General features: G+C 43.9%; 1 protein-coding gene across 16 annotated transcripts in view; it reads left to right on the plus strand.

The window, feature by feature from the left end:
* The window catches only part of DAB1 (DAB adaptor protein 1), a 408913-nt gene that overhangs the window by 254267 nt on the left and 134544 nt on the right, over window positions 1-20102 (plus strand). For 2 of the 16 annotated variants that reach the window (XM_033068087.2, XM_033068089.2), the window contains exon 1: window positions 7634-7783. The exons of the other annotated variants lie outside the window; for them this stretch is intronic. The gene's annotated coding sequence lies outside the window, so the exon portion shown is untranslated. Of the gene's footprint in view, window positions 1-7633; window positions 7784-20102 lie in introns of those variants that run through there. 16 annotated transcript variants of the gene reach the window in all.

Raw genomic sequence — 20102 nt, forward strand, 5'->3', positions numbered from 1 at the left:
TGTGCAGAGCCTGTGTGTGCAGTGCCTGGGGACTGGGAGCTCCAGGGTCCAGCCTCTGTGCTGGACAAGGGCAAAATGGACATCCCAGGAGTGGTTTTACCTGGATTTAATTTCATGGTGCTTCTCAGGGGTCCCAGAAGAGCTGAGATCTTGTATTGAAAATGGCACTTGTTGCTGTTGGGCCACATGTGTGCAGGTCCTGAGTTCATCAGCAAGTGAAGCAGCCCCACAGAATTCCTCAGCCCTTGGGCCGAATGCATCCCAGAGCCTGAAGGGTGGAGTGGTCCTGTCAGTGTCAGGTCCACCTTGTCACAGAACCACGGAATTGTTTGGGCTGGGAGGGATTTTCAAGATTATTCCCAGTTCCAAACCCCCTGCCATGGGCAGGGACACCTTTCACTGTCCCAGGTTCCTCCAAGCCCAGTCCAGCCTGGCCTGGGACACTCCCAGGGATGGGGCAGCCACAGCTTCTGGGGGTACCCTGTGCCAGGCCCTCACCACCCCCACAGTAAAGGATTTTTCCCTAATATCCCATCTAACTCTGCCCTCTGGCAGTTTGAAGCCATCCCTGCTTACCCTGTCACCATGTGCTCTCATAAAATCATCAAGCAGTGGCAAAAGAGTCAATATCAGCAGCTGTTAAAGAGGAATTATATCCACCCTTGGATGTTGATGGATCTGAAATGGCAAAAGGAAACATATATGCTGTGGTATCCAGAGAATGGTTTGGGTTGGAAGGGACCTTAAAGATCACCTCATTCCAACTCCCTGCCATGGGCAGGGATGTCCATGAGCTGGACTCAAAGTGAGAGGGTAAAGGAAAAGGTCAGCAATGAAGCGTTAAAGGCTGAGAAATGTACAAGTTACCATTTAAACAAGAGGTTTTAAAAATGCATTATTATTAAAAGGAAAATGATGAAAAATTGATTTCATACTTTCAGATGCAGCTTTATGCAGCAGTGGGCTCAACTAACTCGAAAGTGGGCTAAGCAACTTTCAAAGGAAGGTGTCAGGAATCCTTTCTGGTACCTAACAGAAATAACACATTAAATCTTACTTGAAAATGCCTTTTTCAGCTAGTGCTTATAATACCATGCTGAGGGCATATTTCAGGATGAGTCTGAGGTTAAACAAAAACACCTACTGAGTAACCAGTGGCACTTCTTCAGCATTTGAGTTTTCCTCAGAGGTCTTCCATCCAATTACTGGCCAGATCCAGTGATATTTAACTTATCAGATCTGACAAGAGCTGAACCCAAGGTAGACTGACTGCCTAAACATTTATTTGTGTCAATGACACGTTTAAAACTCTCCGCTCCGTCTAAATATTTAAAAGGAAATATAAAGAGGAAAATGTAATGTGACATAAGAGGAAATGAAAAACAACCTTACTTGTTGAGGACATTCACTGCACACAATTGCTGTCTGCTGAATACCTGTTATTTTGGCAGCAATGAGGGGAATGCAGCTCTAAATATGGTGTTCATCTGTCTCTTCTTAACAAAAAAATGATTTTTACAATGGCAAGTGGATCTTTTGCTGTCAAAATCATGGAACATGACAACAGGCAAGATCTTTAGGAACCTCTGAGACTGAAGTTTTCAATTGTAAAACTACATCTAAAAATTAATAAATAATGAAGATAAATGTGTACTTAGTAAAAAGAAGCAGCAGTTTTGTCCAAATCCGAGAGCTTACATGTGTTGGCTGCTTGTTGAAGTAGACAAAATCTTAAGAACAAGCTACAATAAGTTTTTTTACTGGAGATGTGGAGAGTTTAAAGTTTTCAACCCCCCTTTTATTCTCTAATCCAGCTAAATTTTGGAATGCTCTGTGAAGCAGATAATCTGTATTTTCATAGTAGAAATACATTTTCCTCAGTGGGTACCCTTTGCTGACAGTTTATGTGTATTTAAACTAGTGTGAGCACTCTGCAAGGCAGTGCAGAACCATGTGGGCTTTCAGGATGTAAGGGATGCTGGAGATTTCCTTCAACCATGAAGTTCTCCTGGAAAGGAGTTTATTAAATTCTGAGGTGTCTCTGTGTGGCTCATCAGTGGTGTCTGGGGGGAATGAGAGAACAACAGAACTCAGAATGTGTGCATATATCATGCTCTTAGCAACATGTTCTCTGTTGGAACCTGACACTTATGTTTGCAAAAGCAAACCCTCTCTAAATTAGTTTGCAGTTAATTGGCTGTGAAAGGAAACGCACCTTGCCAAAAAGGATTTGAAATATGAAGCAGTTTGGATTTGTGCAGGAGCTGATCGCTGTTCTTGGAGAATCACAGACTTTTTCATGGGCATCTGGGAAATAATGTGGTTCATAATCTTCAGTGCTTTCACAAATTCCATTATTTGGCAGGACAGGCATCTACTTGCTGCCATCTACTAGAAGATAAATTGATTTTGGAGGGGCAGTCCTGGATTGTTGGAGCTGCTCATTTACAGCTGAGGAAAGTGTTTGCAGCAGGGTTAGTTTGGTAATATTTTGAATATGTGAAGAAGAATAATAGGCTACCACACAGAATGACAAGATCTTGTTTCTATTTTTCCTCCCAGAACTCAAATTTGAATGAATGGCCATGTTGATAACAATAATCAGTGTTTATATATGTCCTTGCCTGTCTCTGGGGTCTTCCCAAGCATTTCTGGAGGAATTCTGACAGGAGATTTCTGACATACATGTGGTAGAGATGGACATAAAATAACTATATGTTGATTTATCCAAGATCACAAACCAGTCAGTGACATAGCTGAGATCTGAACCAAGCTCCTGAATCCCTTTTTGCACGTGTAACTACAAGATTTTGCAATCTTTGTGGAGATGCATAAAAGGAAGGTTCCCCCTGTGACCAAGGATCTACCTTCAGTAGAGGATCTACCTTCAGAAACCAGTGATGAATTCTGGAACATTCAAGACTTAATTCCATTTTTAGTATTTCCATGTGCTGACCTTTAACAGAGTGATTTTTTGGGGGGATAATGCATTTTCCACCTGCTTGCACTGTGGGGGCAAGAATTATCATAATCTCTTCCTGATATGCCAGTGCTAGAAAATAGAGTGGCTTCCCATTATTCATGAAGAGCTACCAATTTTTTTCTAGACAGATCTTTTTTGGTGGGCAAGAACAGTGTTCAGCAACATATTCTGCTCAGTCACCTGAGGTATCTCTGAGGAAAGTATCCCAAGAGATCTTTAGTGGAATAGGAGAGCTGGATTTCTTTGAATTTGAGAAAACTGAGGATGAAACCAAATGATGATTAATTCTCCTGCTGAATGGCTGAAGGAGCTCACTGTGTGGCTACAGCAGCAAGAGATGGGCTACCATAGTTACTGATAATGCAGCAGATACTATTTTCAGTCAGTGCCTAATTGCCTTAGAGGAACTTATTAAAGTGAAATCACTATTGTGTGAGGAACTATTCACGTAGAGGATCTCCAGAGTGATCAAGATGATCCTGCTGTGGGCTACAATATAGATCAGTAAATGTGAAGAGGGGTTTTGTGAGAAGGCTGACATCTGGAGAGCTCACTTGGCAAGGGATGGGTCTGCACTTTGTGCTGTATTTCAGTAAGATGTTAATAGCAGAAATAATTCTCTTTTCAGATACTGAATGTCCCCTCCAAAAATCCCACTTGAATCCAGCAAAGTGTAACATTGTGTATCTTTCACTTCAAATTCTTTCAAAGCACCAACAGAAACAACAAAAATTTCTCTGTACCATTATTTGGTAGCCCTTTGCAATCAGCACAGGTTGAGATACACTAATTAGTTTAATGAAGGCAAGGCCTATATTCCACCTCAGGGAATGTCCAGCTCTCATTAGTGCCAGTGGCTGTCACATGTGTGCACTGGCAACAACCCTACAGGGTTTCTGGCCAGTGGTTTGCCATTTTTCCAGGATAATGCTGGTTTTTGGTGTGCATTCTGCCTTAGCATTTCATGTGAGAAACACACAGGATGGCAGCTGGACAGCACTGATGCTGATTAACTTGCTTCTGGGAAGTTTTTTGATTACTCTTTTCCTAGGGAGTCAGAAAACTTGACTGTGAATTATCAGTGAATTCACTGTCAACAGTTATCCTGCAAATTATCTTTTATTTGCAGGTAAACATTTCTGCTCTGCAGGGTGCAGTGGTTTACCAGCAACTGCAGTGCTTATTGAAATTGGGTAGTATAACAAATTACTTAGAAACCTGGTGTACAAGTATCAGTGGTGGATAATTTAATGTTGTTTTGAGGCAATTCTAAAAAATTTGTAGAGTACTCTTGGACATAAGATTGAATCCATCCTTCTTTCAACTGATGTGTACAGGAACACTTAAACAGATTCTGATCATTGTCCTGTTAGTACAAATCTATTCAGGAGCTCAGCTGACCCTACTTTCCCTTTAGTTGTTTTAGCAAGTAATAAGTGACTGAGAGCTGCACAAGTGACTACTGCAAAAATAGTTGAGAACTACACTTTAGGTTTTGATCTTCAGCTCCTCCAGCTGTTCAGTGGAAATGACATTTTTGCCTTAATATATATAACTTAATAAGATCTTAATATTTAATTCTTAATGGTTTATCACATAATTGGTGATGGCGTAGTGCATCATCAGAAAGGAGAATACAGGAATGATTAGTTTAAGCTTTACAGATCAACACAAATGAAAGCTGTCAGTCTTCATACCAAATTTCTTGTTCCTTTGCCTCTTAATAATCTTTTTCAGTAGAGAGAAGGAACTGCAGCCACATGTATGTTCTCATGTGACAGTTTGTGTTGCAAAGTTATGGCCTAAAAAATATTTTACATTGAACCAGAGCAGATTGCTTATGGCAACTCCTGCATAATGAAGGAACACAATGAAGAACTGCAGTGCATATTGCTCTTCAGGTCTGTTCTATTTTCATAGGTTTTTTTTTTTTTTTTTTTTAAGTAGAAAATTGCATAGTATAATTACAAGTTCATTTGCATTCATATTACAAGCTGTGAGCTAGTAGTCTTTTATATTTAAAAAGTATTATTAGCAAGTGTGACTTGCATCCATACATTTCAGAAATGAATGGGAATGAAGTTTTATACTAATCAAAGTTCCCTCTCTACTTAGTCAGCTGCCAGCACCCCTCCTGTAAGCTCCAGGACCTCACTGAGGCCAGCAACACAATAAATGCAACTTCACTTTATTGTGCACTGGTAAAAGGGTAACAGCAGCTCAATTGTTGTTTTCCCAACAAAAAAAAATTTGCCTTTTGGGAACTAAGGATCACCAATATTTTGTTGGACCTAATATGTATAGACAAGCATGTCTCCTCAAGGATGCTATTATTTCCTAATAAAAAAATTACTCTATTTCTCCTTTAGTTCTTTGTCTTCCTAGATGGTGAAATTCTCACCAATAGGAAAATTTTGCTGCAATGAAGTTGACTACTTACTTCTTTTAATTCACATTAGAATAAGTGGGTTCAATTGAGAATCTGACCTTTCATTTCTGTAATAAATTGAAATGAAGCAAACAGGTCTATAGCGAAAAGCTCCATTGCATCAACTACTTTTATAAATGTGGCTTGAATTTTGAATTTTTTATGTTGTAAAGGTTATTACATGACGTTATCTTTTATGCTTAATACCTAATGTGCTGCAGAAAGAATAATTGAGGGAGATGAAACCGATAATATTTGAGAATGTTACGAGATCTGTGCATGTACTTTCAATCAATCTGTTCACTCAGCCTTTCCCTCTGCTCCCTGCCCTGTTAAGTGCGTTGCCACATTGCTTCAGCTCTCCTGCCTGTCAGGGGGAGCTAAAATAACCTGTAGACATCTTTCTACCTCGTGAGCATCCTGTGGTCCCCGGCTGGCTGTCATCCCGGGGAGCAACATCTGGGTGTCCTGCAGAACATCCCGCTCCCAATTCCTGAGCAGATCCAATCTTCTGCCCTGGTCTGAGCCCTCTGCCCTGTCAGCCGTGGCCACGCAGCCCCGGGGGTGAATCAGATCTATCCAGAGGCTGCAAAAAGCTCTTCTCTCAGTAATTCACCTCGGTTAACGAGAGCAGCGCTGCTTTTATGCATTGATTGGAGATAATACTGGCGAAATGGCAATAACCTGGCAAATGTACTTCTCTCTGTATGTAAATCCTTTCGGGAAGTGCATGACAGCCTCTGTTTTCTATGAGTCTCCGTTTGTAAAGAAGCTGTTATCACAGAATAAGTTTAATGGGTCGTGAATTTTGTGTTGAAAGGAGAGTCTCTCCATGACTTCTGATCCGCCTGCAACAGACCTATTGGCTCGGCAGCGAGTGCATTAGGCTAAATATGCTTCCTCCATTGACTCTGAAGGTAACAGCCCTAAATGCCTCATTAAATTTTCATGGGTGACTGCGAGAAGCCATGAGAAAAGCAGCACACTGGTGGCGATGGGGCCCCCGGCCCGGCCGGAGCCCCGCGGCCGTGAGAGGGAGCGGCGATGGAGGGGCCGGTCCGGGCTGCACGGGTGGGCAGCGGCTGCCCCTGCTCTGACTGCCCCAGTGACCGCTCTGACTGCCCCAGTGACCGCTCTGACTGCCCCAGTGACTGCCCCACTGACCGCTCTGACTGCCCCGGTGACTGCCCTGGGTGCCTCACTGACCGCTCTGACTGCCCCAGTGACCGCTCTGATTGCCCCGGTGACCGCTCTGACTGCCCCAGTGACCGCTCTGAGTGCCCCAGTGACCGCTCTGACTGCCCCACTGACCGCTCTGACTGCCCCAGTGACCGCTCTTATTGCCCCAGTGACCACTCTGACTGCCCAAGTGACTGCCCCAGTGACCACTCTGACTGTCCCACTGACCAATCTGCCCCAGTGACCGCTCTGATTGCCCCAATGACTGCCCCAGTGACCGCCCTGCCTCCCCAGTGACCGCTCTGATTGCCACAGTGACTGCCCCAGTGACTGCTCTGACTGCCCCAGTGACCGCTCTGACTGCCCCAGTGACTGCCCCAGTGACCGCTCTGACTGCCACAGTGACTGCCCCAGTGACCGCTCTGATTGTCCCACTGACTGCCCCAGTGACCGCTCTGATTGCCCCACTGACCTCTCTATCTGCCCCACTGACCGCTCTGACTTTCCCAGTGACCGCTCTATCTGCCCCAGTGACCGCTCAGATTGCCACAGTGACTGCCCCACTGATTGCCCCACTGACGCTCTAATTGCCCCACTGACCACCCCACTGACCGCCCTGCCTCTCCCACTGACCGCCCCACTGACGGCCCCTTCTGCCCCACCGCCCTCCGTGCGCTCGGGGCAGCCCCTGGAGCCCGGTCCCGATCCCTCCCCGGCCGTGCCTGAGCGCGGTGCTGCGGGCGGCCCGGGGGTGTCTCCAGCCGCTCGGCTCCGCTCCGCTCCGCTGGCACACGGGGGCTGCCCCGGAGGCGATGCCAAGCTCGGGATGAGCCGACGCGCCGAGCCCCCCGCTCCCCTCCCCGAGCGGGGACAGCTCCGCCAGCCCCTCGCCCGTCCCCCTCTCCCTGCCCAGCTGCACAGCGGCGCTGAGACCCCCAGCCCTGGGAGAGGAGGAGAAGGAGGAGGAGGAGGAGGAGACCGACCCCTCATCAGCAGCGTTCCTCCACCGCACACCTCCCTTTTCCCCTCCCTCTGGCCTCAGCGCCGCGCTGGCGGGGCCGGAGAGGGCAGGCGGCGCGGGAAGGCGGCTCTCCAGCATGGACGGGCCATGTGTATCCTAAGGAATAACAGCAGCTGCTGCGCCCACGATGGGGAGCAGAGGAGTGCGCGGAGGAGAGGGCTCGCTGGGGCAGGTGAGAGCGCCGGTCCCGGCTCCGCTGCGAGCGGCAGGTGCGGGGTGTGGGGTGTGGGGGCTCCTGCGAGCGGGGACCCCTCCCCACAGCAGCATGGAAGGGCAGCTTTTCTCCCAAATAAGTTTATTTGTGCCCGTCCTTCCCCCCTCCCGCTCGCTCCCGTACCCCTCCGAGGCGGGGAAAGGGCTGGAATCCCCTGCGAGTCTCGGGAAGTTGCCGGCTGCGGGGGGGATGCTGCCGCACACCCAGTGAGCTCTGGGGCAACCGGCAGCGGGGCAAGTAAAAAAAAAAAAAAAAAATAGGAGCGAGCCAGGGACGCGATGCTGCTGCGGGATTGCCCCCGCCGTGCCGGGGTCCCTGGGATGCGCCGCTCCGGGAGCCTCGGCCGCTGCCGCCCCGCAGCTGGAAGCGCCCATCGGTCGCGGTAGCGCCCGCATCCCCGGGCAGCGCCCCCCGCTGCCGGGCTGGGAGCCGGCCGGGGGCTGGGAGCCGACCGGGGGCTGGGAACCGGCAGAGCGCTGGGAGCCGGCCGAGGGCTGGGTGCTGGCAGAGTGCTGGGAGCCGGCTGAGCGCTGGGAGCCGGCAGAGCGCTGGGAGCCGGCAGAGCGCTGGGATCTGGCTGAGCGCTGCGATGCTGCTCGGCTGCGCCGGCGCTGCCCTGCCCGGGAAGGTGCGGCAGGGCCGGGGACGCCGCGCTGAGGAGCGGCGGGGAAATGGCGCCCGGAGCGGGCGGAGGGGCCGCTGGCAGCTCAGCGAGCTCGCCCTCCCCTGCCGGGGACCCTCTGGGGACCGCCCGCTGGTCCCTGGCCAGAATCTCCCGTCACAGCTCCCGTCACAGCGGTGCGCGGTCCGGGGGAGCGGGGGCTGAGTGACCGCTCACTGCGGGTTCGTGCGCCCCTCCTTCAGGGGAGAGCCCGACAGCCCCCCAGGACCTGAGTGCTTGTAGTGCTTTCTGCTCGGGGCTGTGCACGGCCGCCAGGAGCAGGCAGCCGGGAGTGAAAGTTCAGAGCGCTGCGGTGGGAGGAAGGTGGGCGCAGGAGCTGCTGCCAGGCTGGAGCAGGACAGCGGTGACAGAGCCCACAGGGACCGGCAGGACAAGCAGGGCACTGCGAGCTCCCCAGAGCCACCTCTTCCTTTGGTGTTTTCCAGCGTGTTTCACCCGCTGGGAGCTCAGCTTCATGACCAGCACATTTGAAATGCCTCTATGAATGGTGAAGTGGGATGCTGGGAGCAGTAATCATAGTAAAGAACAGTAGATAACAAAGCTGTTCTGTGCTGGAGAGTCCTGGAGCTCGCAGACGAATGGGAAGTTTTTCATTTCCCGACGAACTTCTGTTTCATTGTGCTTTTCAAACCGCTTCAGCCCATTTCCAGGTCTGTCCCCGAAGTGGTTTTAAAAGCAAAGTCCTTGGAACTCTTTGCCATTTGTCTAAATTCTGAATGCATGTCTGAAGCATTTAATCATGTTTATTGTTTTCAGCCACTCAGACGGAATAAAAATTACTTATCGTTGACGAAGCTTATCTCGCAAGCTGTTTCACAGTATGTTTCCATTGCAAGACACAGCGCTGTGTTAAACTACTGATGACTGTATTGTTTATTGTTCTTTCATTCCCCACCCTCACCCCCCGTTACACCAGTATCAATCTGTTCCTTACTGCTATACTCAAAAATAATGGAGGAGCAAGTTTTCACCAGTTGAGTATTTTCACTCGTGGCTGAGATTGATGTCTTTTATATTTGCTCTTAAGCTGTTTTTCATTCAGTGTGCTAAAGGCAGCTGATGTATTAAAAAAGGAATCAAGGCATAAAGCTAAAAGGGACTTTCAAACTGCTGAGCTGAAACTGTGCATGGAATTAGTGCTGGATCCACAGCATCACTTACTTATTTATCCACATACATAACACCTTCCTGCAGCATGAGATTCCTTGCCCCTTTGTCATTACTATTTTATGTCATTACACAGCTAAAATGCACTGTTCACACTGGTCTAGAAATACACATTTATTGTTTGGAGTGTTTTGATCTTGGACTGTACTTCATAGGTGATTTTGCTGCACTTTGAGAGTATCTCAACACAATGATGGAGGACACCATCATGTTTTCTTGTAGGATTACCTTTGGGACCTTAGTGACTGCACACATCAGTGGTTTCATCTTAGGAGGATTGAAATTGATTTTCTTCTTTTCTTTTTTTTTTTTTTTTTCCTTTTTTTTTTTAATCTCAGCCAGTGAAAGACCCTGTGTATGTCCTTTGACCCATGGCCTCACATGATGAAGTGAAACCAATAGTGGAGGATGCAGACTTGAAGTAGCTGCTACTAAAAAGTAGAGGTATCAGAATGAGCCCCTTGTCCTGGTGATCAGCCTGTGTGATTCTTCGGGAAAGACACAATTTTAAAAATTTGCAACATTTGTAAAACTGTTGCATATATGTATCAAAATAAATGTAAAGCATGAGCATTATGATACTTTTTTTTGCTACTTTTGATGGGTCCTTGCTCAAGCAAGGGAACATTGACCATTCATTCCCTCTCATCCATACCAGGCCTTTGCCTCTAAAGTGTTTTATATTTCAAAATTTTACAAGGTGTTTGTGTTGAATTTAGCAGCAGCCAAGCTCAGCAACTAAATATCAGTGAGGTGGGAGAACCTCTATTTTTACAACCCTGTTTGCATTTTAAACTGATAGCAAATACTAGCAAAGAGGAACACGATTTTCTAGATGTTATAGTTCAAATTAACTTTCCCAGTCAATATTTAGTCAAGGTCTTGATGGTTAAAGTTAACTGTCCAAGTCAATGTTTAGTCAAGGTAATGACTTGGTTTTTCTAAACACTACCCAAGCATTCTTGCAGAATTAATCAGAGTTGCTTGCTCAGCCAATTACTTAGGAATAAAGCTATGTTATTACTCGGTCTCTCATATGTCCTGTTCTGTTTGGTGTTATTTCAGCACTGCTTGCTTTCAGCCCTTCTGTGGCTTCATTCCTACAGCACCAGCTCTGTCTTTAAGGCATTTATTTGCCTGGTGGTTTTGGGAAGTAAAGGGAAATACCTGGTTTTGTGGGTAAGAAGGTGAGGTGGGGAGATGCCTGGTGCTGGCTCCCAGAAGGAAGTGCAACATGTAGTGCAAAAACAACTTTTATTTACGTCCAAGAAACAACTTTTATTTATATCCAAGGAGTCTTCAGGAGCCTGTGCTGAGCAGCTCCTTGTGCAGTGCTCAGGAAGAGATGAGCACTTGGGATAAAGCAATCATTAACAATATATGAAAACCATTTTGTTGTCTGGGACAAAAGTGATGAAATTGAGAATTGTTGGCATTGGTACTTACAGTGAAAGATGGAAGCTTGTTGTGATCTGGGAAAGAACTGGAAATCTTTATTGTGATTCTTCATTTCTTGGCATCCCTTTAAATGGGATCTTCATTCTTCCAGGATGGCACTTTAGTCTCTTAAACTGACACTAAAATCACAGTCTGGACTTCCATTGTACCAGTGTTTTTTGTTCCTTTCTTTCTTTCTCTCTCTTTTTTTTTTTTTTTTTTTTTTTTTTTTTTTTAAATTGTATCACTTGCAAATGCATTCCCTGCAATTACATGGGTATTAGAGTAGATATTCATTAGGATTTTACTAATCTGAACCTCAAGTGCTGTTCTGCAAATTTGCCAGCCTTTGTAAAGCAGTGCTTGACTTCATCAGCTGCACTGTTTTATTATGAATATTTTGATACAGTAGAATGAAAAGTATATGTTCTATACCAAGTAATTAATCAGATTGAAACATTTTCATTCTCATACTTTGATTTGTCACAAAGAGAGCCTGCAGCTCTATATTTTTCTCTTGACACTAGTTTTTGCCCAGTCTAACTGCAGCCAAATGACATTTCATGGTGGTGGTTTAGAATTTCATCCATGAATCAGTCTTCCATTTCTGTTTCAGAATTGTCACAACTTAGAGGAGGTGAGTAAACCCAATACTGTGAGCTTCAGGAAAGGGACCTGCATCTGTATGTTAAGCCTTACACCACTGTCAAACACATTTTTAAGTGCACCAGGTATGAGCAGTGCTTCAAATTCTTACCTTTGTTTATTTAAGTGGTTCAGCCATGTGCACAAGTCCTCAGCCAGAACCCACCAGTGTGAGCCTTGCTGGGGTCTGGTGGATCTCTCTCAAGGTGGTGCCATGTTGAAGAACCAGAGCAGAGCAAAACCTGCCAGCTTTTGTCCTTTAATCAATATATTGCTTTTTGTGGAATGAATTGATTCCCCGGGATGACCCCTGTGTTGGAAGCAGCTGCCCAAGCCCCAGCCCTTCAGAGAGCTGCCTGTGCTGGCCAGCTCCATCCACAGCAGAGCAGCAGCGGTGCTCAAGGGCTGCTTGTCACATCCTGCTCTGGCTCCGTCCTCTCCTGAGATGTGTGAAACTGCTGACATGAACTTATGGCCCTTGGAGGTGTGAAGATTTCCTTATGGAGTCAGGGGGAGGATGGCTGTGGGTGATCTTTTGGAAATGCAGTGTTCCTGAGCAGAAGCTGCTGGGGGAGCAGGCTCCAGGCACTCCCCAGCCCGTGGTCCTGTTGTGCTTTCTACAGAGTCATCCTGCTACTCTTGGTTTAATGAGGATGCAGAGGTTACTTTTCTTCAGGGTATTTTATCTTCTCTTTAATATTTATTTTCTATCTTATGTTTTATATTCTTGTCTTAAGGATAAGAGTATTTTCCTAGGTTTTAGATATGCAGAAGAAATTCCTCCCTGTGAGGTGCTGAGGCCCTGGCACAGGGAAAAAGAGAAGCTGTGGCTACCCCATCCCTGGAAATGTCCAAGGCCAGGCTGGACAGGGCTTGGAGCAGCCTGGGGTGGTGGAAGGTGTTCCTACCCATGGCAGGGGGCAAAACTGGATGAGCTTTAAGATCCCTCTCAACTCAAACCATTCTGCAATTTTATTATATGTACCACATTAAAAAAATAGGGCAGTTACTGTTTTTTTTCTGTATTGAAAAATACAGAAAAAAATTTAAGTCTCTGTGTGTGTATATATACATATATATAGTGTATATATACATATATATATGTATGTATGTATGTATGCAAAAATTCATTAGCTGCCCCCTTTTTACTACATAAAGATTTCTCAAGTCTCCAGGTATTGCTAAGCAGTTACACTGAGAGATTCCCCACCCCTCCCTCCCCCAAATAATGATTGCTCTGGTGGGTAGAGGAGCATCAGTTTCTTGAGAGTCTTTGCAATTCCCTGAGCCTGAAGGCAAATGAATAGAAATTTAGAGGACTACCTAGTTCTTGACTCAAAATTCTCCAAAGAGGAGTCTGACCTAATTTATATTGTATTGGATCAAATAATCCTATCATGCATGTGTGCTTGCTGTTTTGTTTTCTTTCAGCAGGCATATTGCTGTCTTGCAGAAACTTCAGGTTTAGATGTTAGGCAATGTCCCTGTGGTTTTGGGAGGTGCTTTTCCTCAGTGAGTACTTACTGGAAAATTACATTTAAAGGACACTTGTGAAGAGGAGAACAGTCAAGACTGCTAGAATTATTCATACCTGAATGTGAATGTACTGTTGTTTAGTACTGAGGATAATCAAGAGTCCTCTAATACAAAGTCTCTTTATTGTTGTTACTGAAGGTGGAGCTGGAATCTCCCCAAAATGCTTTCTGTAGCAAAATGCAGTATAAATAACTCTGTCATCACATATCCCTGTGATGGGGATTCTGGTTTGGTGTGGGTGATTATAGGGTTGCTGATGGGGTTTGCTGGGGCCAGCAGGTGTTGAAGCTCCTTGGAAGCTGATCATCATCCAGACACTGCAGTTGTGACCTCTTAAAGCAATTCCAGGTGTGCAAAACCCATTTTGGTGTTATCCTCTAGAGAGTAGCACTCATCAGTCTGTCTGTCCCAAGATATACTCCAAAGTTTATCAATCCATCTGTCTGTGTTCATGTTTTGGAGAAGAACTGTCTAAAACTGCACAGCTTCTTGGGAAGCTTAGGAAAGTTTTGAGTCTGCAGAATTTCAAGATCATACCAACAGTTACCTGAAAACAGTTCTTTGCTTTTGGATTTCTTGAAGAACTTGGATTACTGGGAATCCTGTTGATGCAATACCCATTCCATAGTTTCCCTTTACAGAAATATCTTCCACCCTACTGGCAGAGCAGTTACTTAGAGAACAGCAGGAATCAATATTGGTTGTTTTTTAACCTAAAGGTTTATAATTTTTTTTCCAATAATTGAAGTAACTGAGGGGAAAATTGTGAGTGGTCTTTTTTTACGCCATTAAAAAAAAAAAGCTGAATTTCTGTTCCTGGTTACTTGAGATGCAGCTCAATAAACTATACTAAAACAGCAAAGAAAAAGAGCACTTCAACTTGTTTAACCTTTCCAGGACCTGTCAGTCTCTGCCTGGGACTGGCCAGAACACTTCTATTGACATGTGCTTTTTGCCAGATTAACATGGATTAGGTCACTTGAATTCTCCCCTCACTGGGTCCCTACCTTTCCTTTAATCCTCTCTCATTGTATCTGCCACAATTGATGGGGGAAAAGAAAAGCTTTTCCTGTATTTGGGATATTTTTAACAAATAGTTACCATGAAGAGTTTGTTTTACCTTTTTTGATTTCCTTGTGTAACCTTTACAAATGAAATACTTCTTTAACCTCCTATGTTTTGCTTGTGGCTGTGGTGGGGTAGGAGACTCTGCTTCCTTGATTTGGAGGTTAGTGATAACTTGGTGCTGTAGAGGATTCCAGGCTTAGGAATTTCCAAGTAGCTACATAGTTAAGCCAAGCATGAAAGTAATTAGGAAAAAAAGCAAAATACTTCTAAACTTTAATGTAGCACAGCTGATATTCAGGAAATTGTACTGCTCTTTAGTTCATCAACAGTCAATGCAGCAAATATTTTATTAATACTTCAATTTTCCCTTTCATTCCTTTATGTAAAAAATACACACTTAATTTAGTTTTATTGTTACTGCCTCTTATGTCAGTTTTCTTCTAGTTCTGAGGCTGAATAGCCAATTCAGACCTTTTAATGGCAATAATAGATGACCTGCTAGGTGTTCATGTCTTAACTTTTAGCAGCTATTCCACAAATATCAGGGCTCTTCCCAGCAGGTGGATTCCCCCCCTGCTTTTTAATCATAATGAAGGTTTTCCCATTCTAGGATTTTAATTTCTGTGAATGTGCACACAACATGTTTGTTGTGCTGCAGTAACACTGACAATGTCACTTGAAAATGTTGTGGCCTCTGTTTGTGGTTTTAAAACACCCGGTAGTTGCTTGCAATAAAGACTCCCCTTTTTAATTGCACTGTAATTAATACAAAACAAATCAACAGGAAGTGCTACTTCACACAGCGTGTTGGCAGTTAGCTCAAGTTTAAAAACAGTAAAAAAAAAAAAACCCATCAGTGAGTTTAATAAAGATTATTTTATGAATGGAGTTTTTCTTTCTGGCTGCTGAAGTAATCAAATCTCACATTATGGCTTCAGGACAGTTTTCCACCCACCATTCCTGTGTGATAGTTTTTATATATTCTGACCCATTTTTCTTCTTCCTGAAAACAAGAGAAATAAAATGTTTGAGAAGTCCTAAAGAGGATAACAAATTGAATTGACCACTTACTGTTCCTGGCACTCAAATTTTATGGTCCTTACCTCCCTAGTGATGGAGTGAGCTATTCACCAGCACCGCGTGAGAGTTGCAGCTGATGAAATTTGGTAAAGTCCTTTCAAATCAGAGCCACTACACTGATTTACATCACATGAGGCTTGTCCCCTGTTGCTATGTTACATTTGTAGCAAATGCTAATTGAATTTGGTGCATACAGATCCTCAGAGAAAAGTGAGAATTGTTACTGAGTGAATCCCACTGTGCCAGGCTTCAGTTTCTGGATTTCAGTGCAGGATGCTCCCAGAGAAAACACGAAATCTTCTTTATGCTGTCAAACAACACCAGAAAAATAACTCTGCTGCAGCTCAAAACAGGTCTGAGACTTGAGCACTGCTGAGTTTGGGCTGGAAAAAGAACAGCAAGTGATTTTCATAAGGGAGTTCTGGTTGCAGTTCTTTATTTTCTTCATGGCAGGATGTGGGTCCAACAAATTACCTGTATGTGGTTGTCCCTTTTCAATGTAGGGTTTCTCATGTTTCATTCTTGCATGATTTGTTCTGTTGGATTCTGGGTGAGGTGAGGCAGAGGGAGGACTCCCCAAGAGATGCTTCTGGGTCTCACCAGTCTTTATAGAAGCAGCTGAGTTTAACTCAGACACGATGCCCAGTCCTGAGAGCTGAAATTCAGGTGAGATTCCTGTTCTCAGTCACTGGGCTCAAGCTGCCTTTTTTCCATGGAGCAGAAATCCAGGGGAGCAGATCATGCACATCAAGCTTCAAACTCCTGCTCAGGCTGTGTAGAGAACTAACTCTGTTCTTTATTGCAAAGATCATCTCCAGTTCAAAGAACAGACTGCAAGTGACCCGTGCACATTGTGGGTGGCTGATTCTGCTAATCAGTGTTTTTAGATGGAGCTTTTTGGTGGAGATGGAAGAAGGACAGTGCTGAGAAGGGAATTAGCACAGAGGGAGTCATTTGCCTTGTGGATCTGGGAACACAAGAATAAATTTTCCTGATGAATAGAGTGTTGATTTTCTTCTTTGTGGCTGAAAGTGTGTACATAATTTGCAATGCAGCCAATGAGTAAAGCAGGTATAACACCAATTTTAATGTCTGTTGGATTACCTCTAAGATTTATTCTGGTGGACTAGGATTATCCTTGGCTGCTTCACAATGATTATTTATTAATTAATTTATTAAGGAGATGTATTTTGAGGTTGAATGATAGTGAATATATCTTGTTTTTATAGGTGCCCATATATTTTCATGAGAAAGACTGACACTGGGTTTTTCCAAGACAATCTAAAACTTGATTTGCTACAAGAAACAGACATCTAGAAACCAGCAGGACTTGTGCTGATTTAGTGTATGTCTGGTTTCTTCTCCAAAAAACCATTCTGGAGATTGGTGTAGGTTCACTGTTGTGTATTCAAACAATACTGGAAAAAACTAAAAGGACTGAAACAAAGATGTCTGGAGGATTCCTTCCCACTTGGGGCATGAACATTGCAGCTCTTAGGTGAAAATTTTCAATTTAATACAAAGTTATAATCAGCAGGAATAGAAGTATTTCATGATAGATCAATAGTTTTAACATTAATACAACATGAAAAAGTTCAGCCTGGAGTTCCAGAAGATGTTGAAGAGGTTTGGTCACTGCTGGCACACTTCTGTTGGGCTGCATCTTTATCATTCCAGTGTCACTGCATGAGATAAAATGCAGACATGACAACATCTTGTGTATTAATCTTACTAAGTCCTAATTGTTCCAGCAATTGCTTCCTGTAAGAACTTGGCCACACTGGGTACATTAGGGAGAGCACAGTGCTGAATAGAATGAATTGTGTATTCAGATGTACTTTAGCTTGTACTTGCAAAAAGTGGAGAAAATCTTGTCTGCCTGTCGTGCAAGTGAAGGGGATAATGTCTGGAGGAACAGTTCCAATGCCTGACAATTAATAATAGCACTTTGAAGAGAAGCTTTTAGCAGAAGGCAAGCACATAGGTTACAGAGTAGTGCAGAGAACAATGTAATTTTTGTGCTAATATGTTGAGATCAAATAAGTCATTAATAGGAGAATAATTTATAAGGATGATGCAAGTAGGAGAGTAAAGTTCTTCTAAATATTAATCTACTGCATATATTATTTATTGTTGTAATAAAAGGTTGAGGAGTAGACAAGGGAGAACTGAAAAGCCTTGCAACTTCTAGTAGAGTTCACAAAGTGCTTTTTTAAAGGAAATGTCCTTTAAATGAAAAATGCTGGCGTAACCTTTTGGTGAGGTGAGGTAGTGGCAATAAATGGTAAAGTTTCTAAATGCATCTCTGTGCAGTAATGTGAGAGGGAAACTTCTGAACCAGGATTCTCTTCTTGAGATGAACAATCCCAGCTGTCTCAGCCTTTCCTCCCAGCACAGCTCCTCCATCCCTCCCATCACCCTGGTGCCTGCTCTGGACTCCTACATCACCTTCCTGTGCTGAGTGTCACACTTGGGAAGAGAAATCCTGAGTTCTGACACCTGTAAAAGAATTTTACAACCCTCCCATCTCAAATCTCACCTGCCAAAGGTTGTCTTTTTAAAGTAGCCTGTTACATTTCCTGGTTACAGCCTTAGGAGCTGTGCTACAGTCTGCCCAAAATTTCAAAAATACAATGGGAAAAGCAGCTCAGGTAGGAGTCAGGGTGCAGAAAAAAAAGAGCTGCTGTTACAGGTACAGTGTGTTACTACCCATGGCCTCCCTTTTATCCACTGAATAATTTTATATTTAACAGCAACTTGTGAAGCAGTCTAATGATGTGTTAATAAACTGGAGTGGGATACGTTTTAATTGTTGGTTTTTTCAAAGGATTTTTGTCTGCTGGCCTACTTCTTCAGGAGTGTGAGTAGATGATTAGGTTATGTATTCTATTTTTGAACACTCTTTTTGTAGTACAAAGCCTCGCATGCTTCTGTCATTCAAAAGCCTGACATGACTCTGAATCCCCTCCTGTGATAATTCTGATTGATCACTGAGGCTTTTAAGGCACTAATACCACCTGGAGAAGAATTCTTAGCATGTGACAGAGTGTGCCTTGCTTATTTTGGAGAAGTGGAGTTCACACATGTTCACAAAGATTTGTAAAACAGCTCCATGTAAATTTTTACAATGACTGTAAGTCAGACTGTGTGAATGGAGAATTCAGCCTTCTTTATATTTTGTGAAAGCTTTTTCATGTGTTTTTTGTTCTTGTGTGATATTCTGGCACCTGTTGATGTTTGAAAGATTATTGCCTTGTTTCAGTGTGCAGTACTGGGTAGAAAATGGCTTTACTGGTGTTTTCCATGGAGTTAGTCAGGGAATATTCCTGCCATTAGATAATCTTCATATATTATTGTTGATATGTGTGTAGGAATGCGTTGTGCTTAACATAAATAAAGTGTTGCTTGCCTTTAGTTTTTAGCTGTGGTAGACCAGGTGTTTTTGAGCTCTGGTTTAGTGCTTTTCACTGCTGTTGTGCAGCTAAATCTCACAGGAATTCTGTCCCCCAAGGATCCACTTTTCCTCGTGCCCAAGCGAGCAGTAAAAAAGTTTTTGCCCTCCACAGAAACCTGTAAGTTCTACATGTGCTTCCACCTTCAGTGTCTTCATCTCTATTGGATGTAGATAGAAAATGTAACACTACTTTCTGAAATGGCCATCAGAGCTGTCTAATGAGACACTTGGATTTTTTTCCTCCTTTGACAGAATTAAATGTTACCTATTAACCATAATGCTTAAATTGATGAAGTGTAAAACTGGTGAAATGGGTTACAGGGAAAGGAAGTGAAAATATTATGAACCGTGTGCCCTAATTTATATCTTCTTAGAAAATTCATCTAATGAAATTAAGTATTTGGAATAATTCAGCGTATGATATTCAGCAAGAATTACAGCAGTAATGGTAGGATGATCTTGCTTTTATTATAGTGAGGAAGGTACAACTCCTTTTCTGGGGAAATCCTCTTGTCTTGAGATCCATGTGCATCATCAAGTCCAGGTTTTCCTTTCCTGTGGACCTGCACTATTCTGTTTCATTGAGGAGCTGTGACAGCAGCTCTGCTGTGTTCTTTGTGACCTTAGAGGCAAATGAGATGCCAGCTCTTTGTGTGAGTTCTTAATTCCAGTTTCCTGGTCCCTCTCCTGTCCTCATGGCTCCTTATCTGGATGCAGCTCCTCTCATAAATGATTGTCTCCATCCACTCTCAAGCTCCCCCTCCCATGGAACTGTTTTTACATTTTTGACTCCCAGGCTGAACCTCCCACATCCTCCATTATTAAACAGCTCTCACAAATTCTTCTCTTCTGCTCCTTGTGATACAAGACTTTTGTGTCAGAGTCAATCCCTTTTTTCTCTGCTCTGACTGTTCTGTTTTATGCATTCACACTCAGCAACTTGCTGGGTGCCTTGATGGAAAGATGAACCTCTTGCTGTTACTTTCACTGTTCTGTGTAATTTCAGTTCAAAGCAGTAATTAAAGAAATAGTCCATTTTCCAGGACAATGTTTAGAGCAATGTGAATGCACGTTTTAGTTCCTTCTGGAAGCTGCAGGAGGGATGATAGTATAGAGGGATTTTCATATAAAGGAGTCATCCTGGGCAAATGTAAAATCTCATTTTCTATTTTAAGTACTTTGGGCTTGGGATTTTTGGTTTGTGGCTT

This window comes from Catharus ustulatus, chromosome 9 (assembly GCF_009819885.2).
Source record: "Catharus ustulatus isolate bCatUst1 chromosome 9, bCatUst1.pri.v2, whole genome shotgun sequence".
In the NCBI taxonomy this organism is placed as follows: domain Eukaryota; kingdom Metazoa; phylum Chordata; class Aves; order Passeriformes; family Turdidae; genus Catharus; species Catharus ustulatus.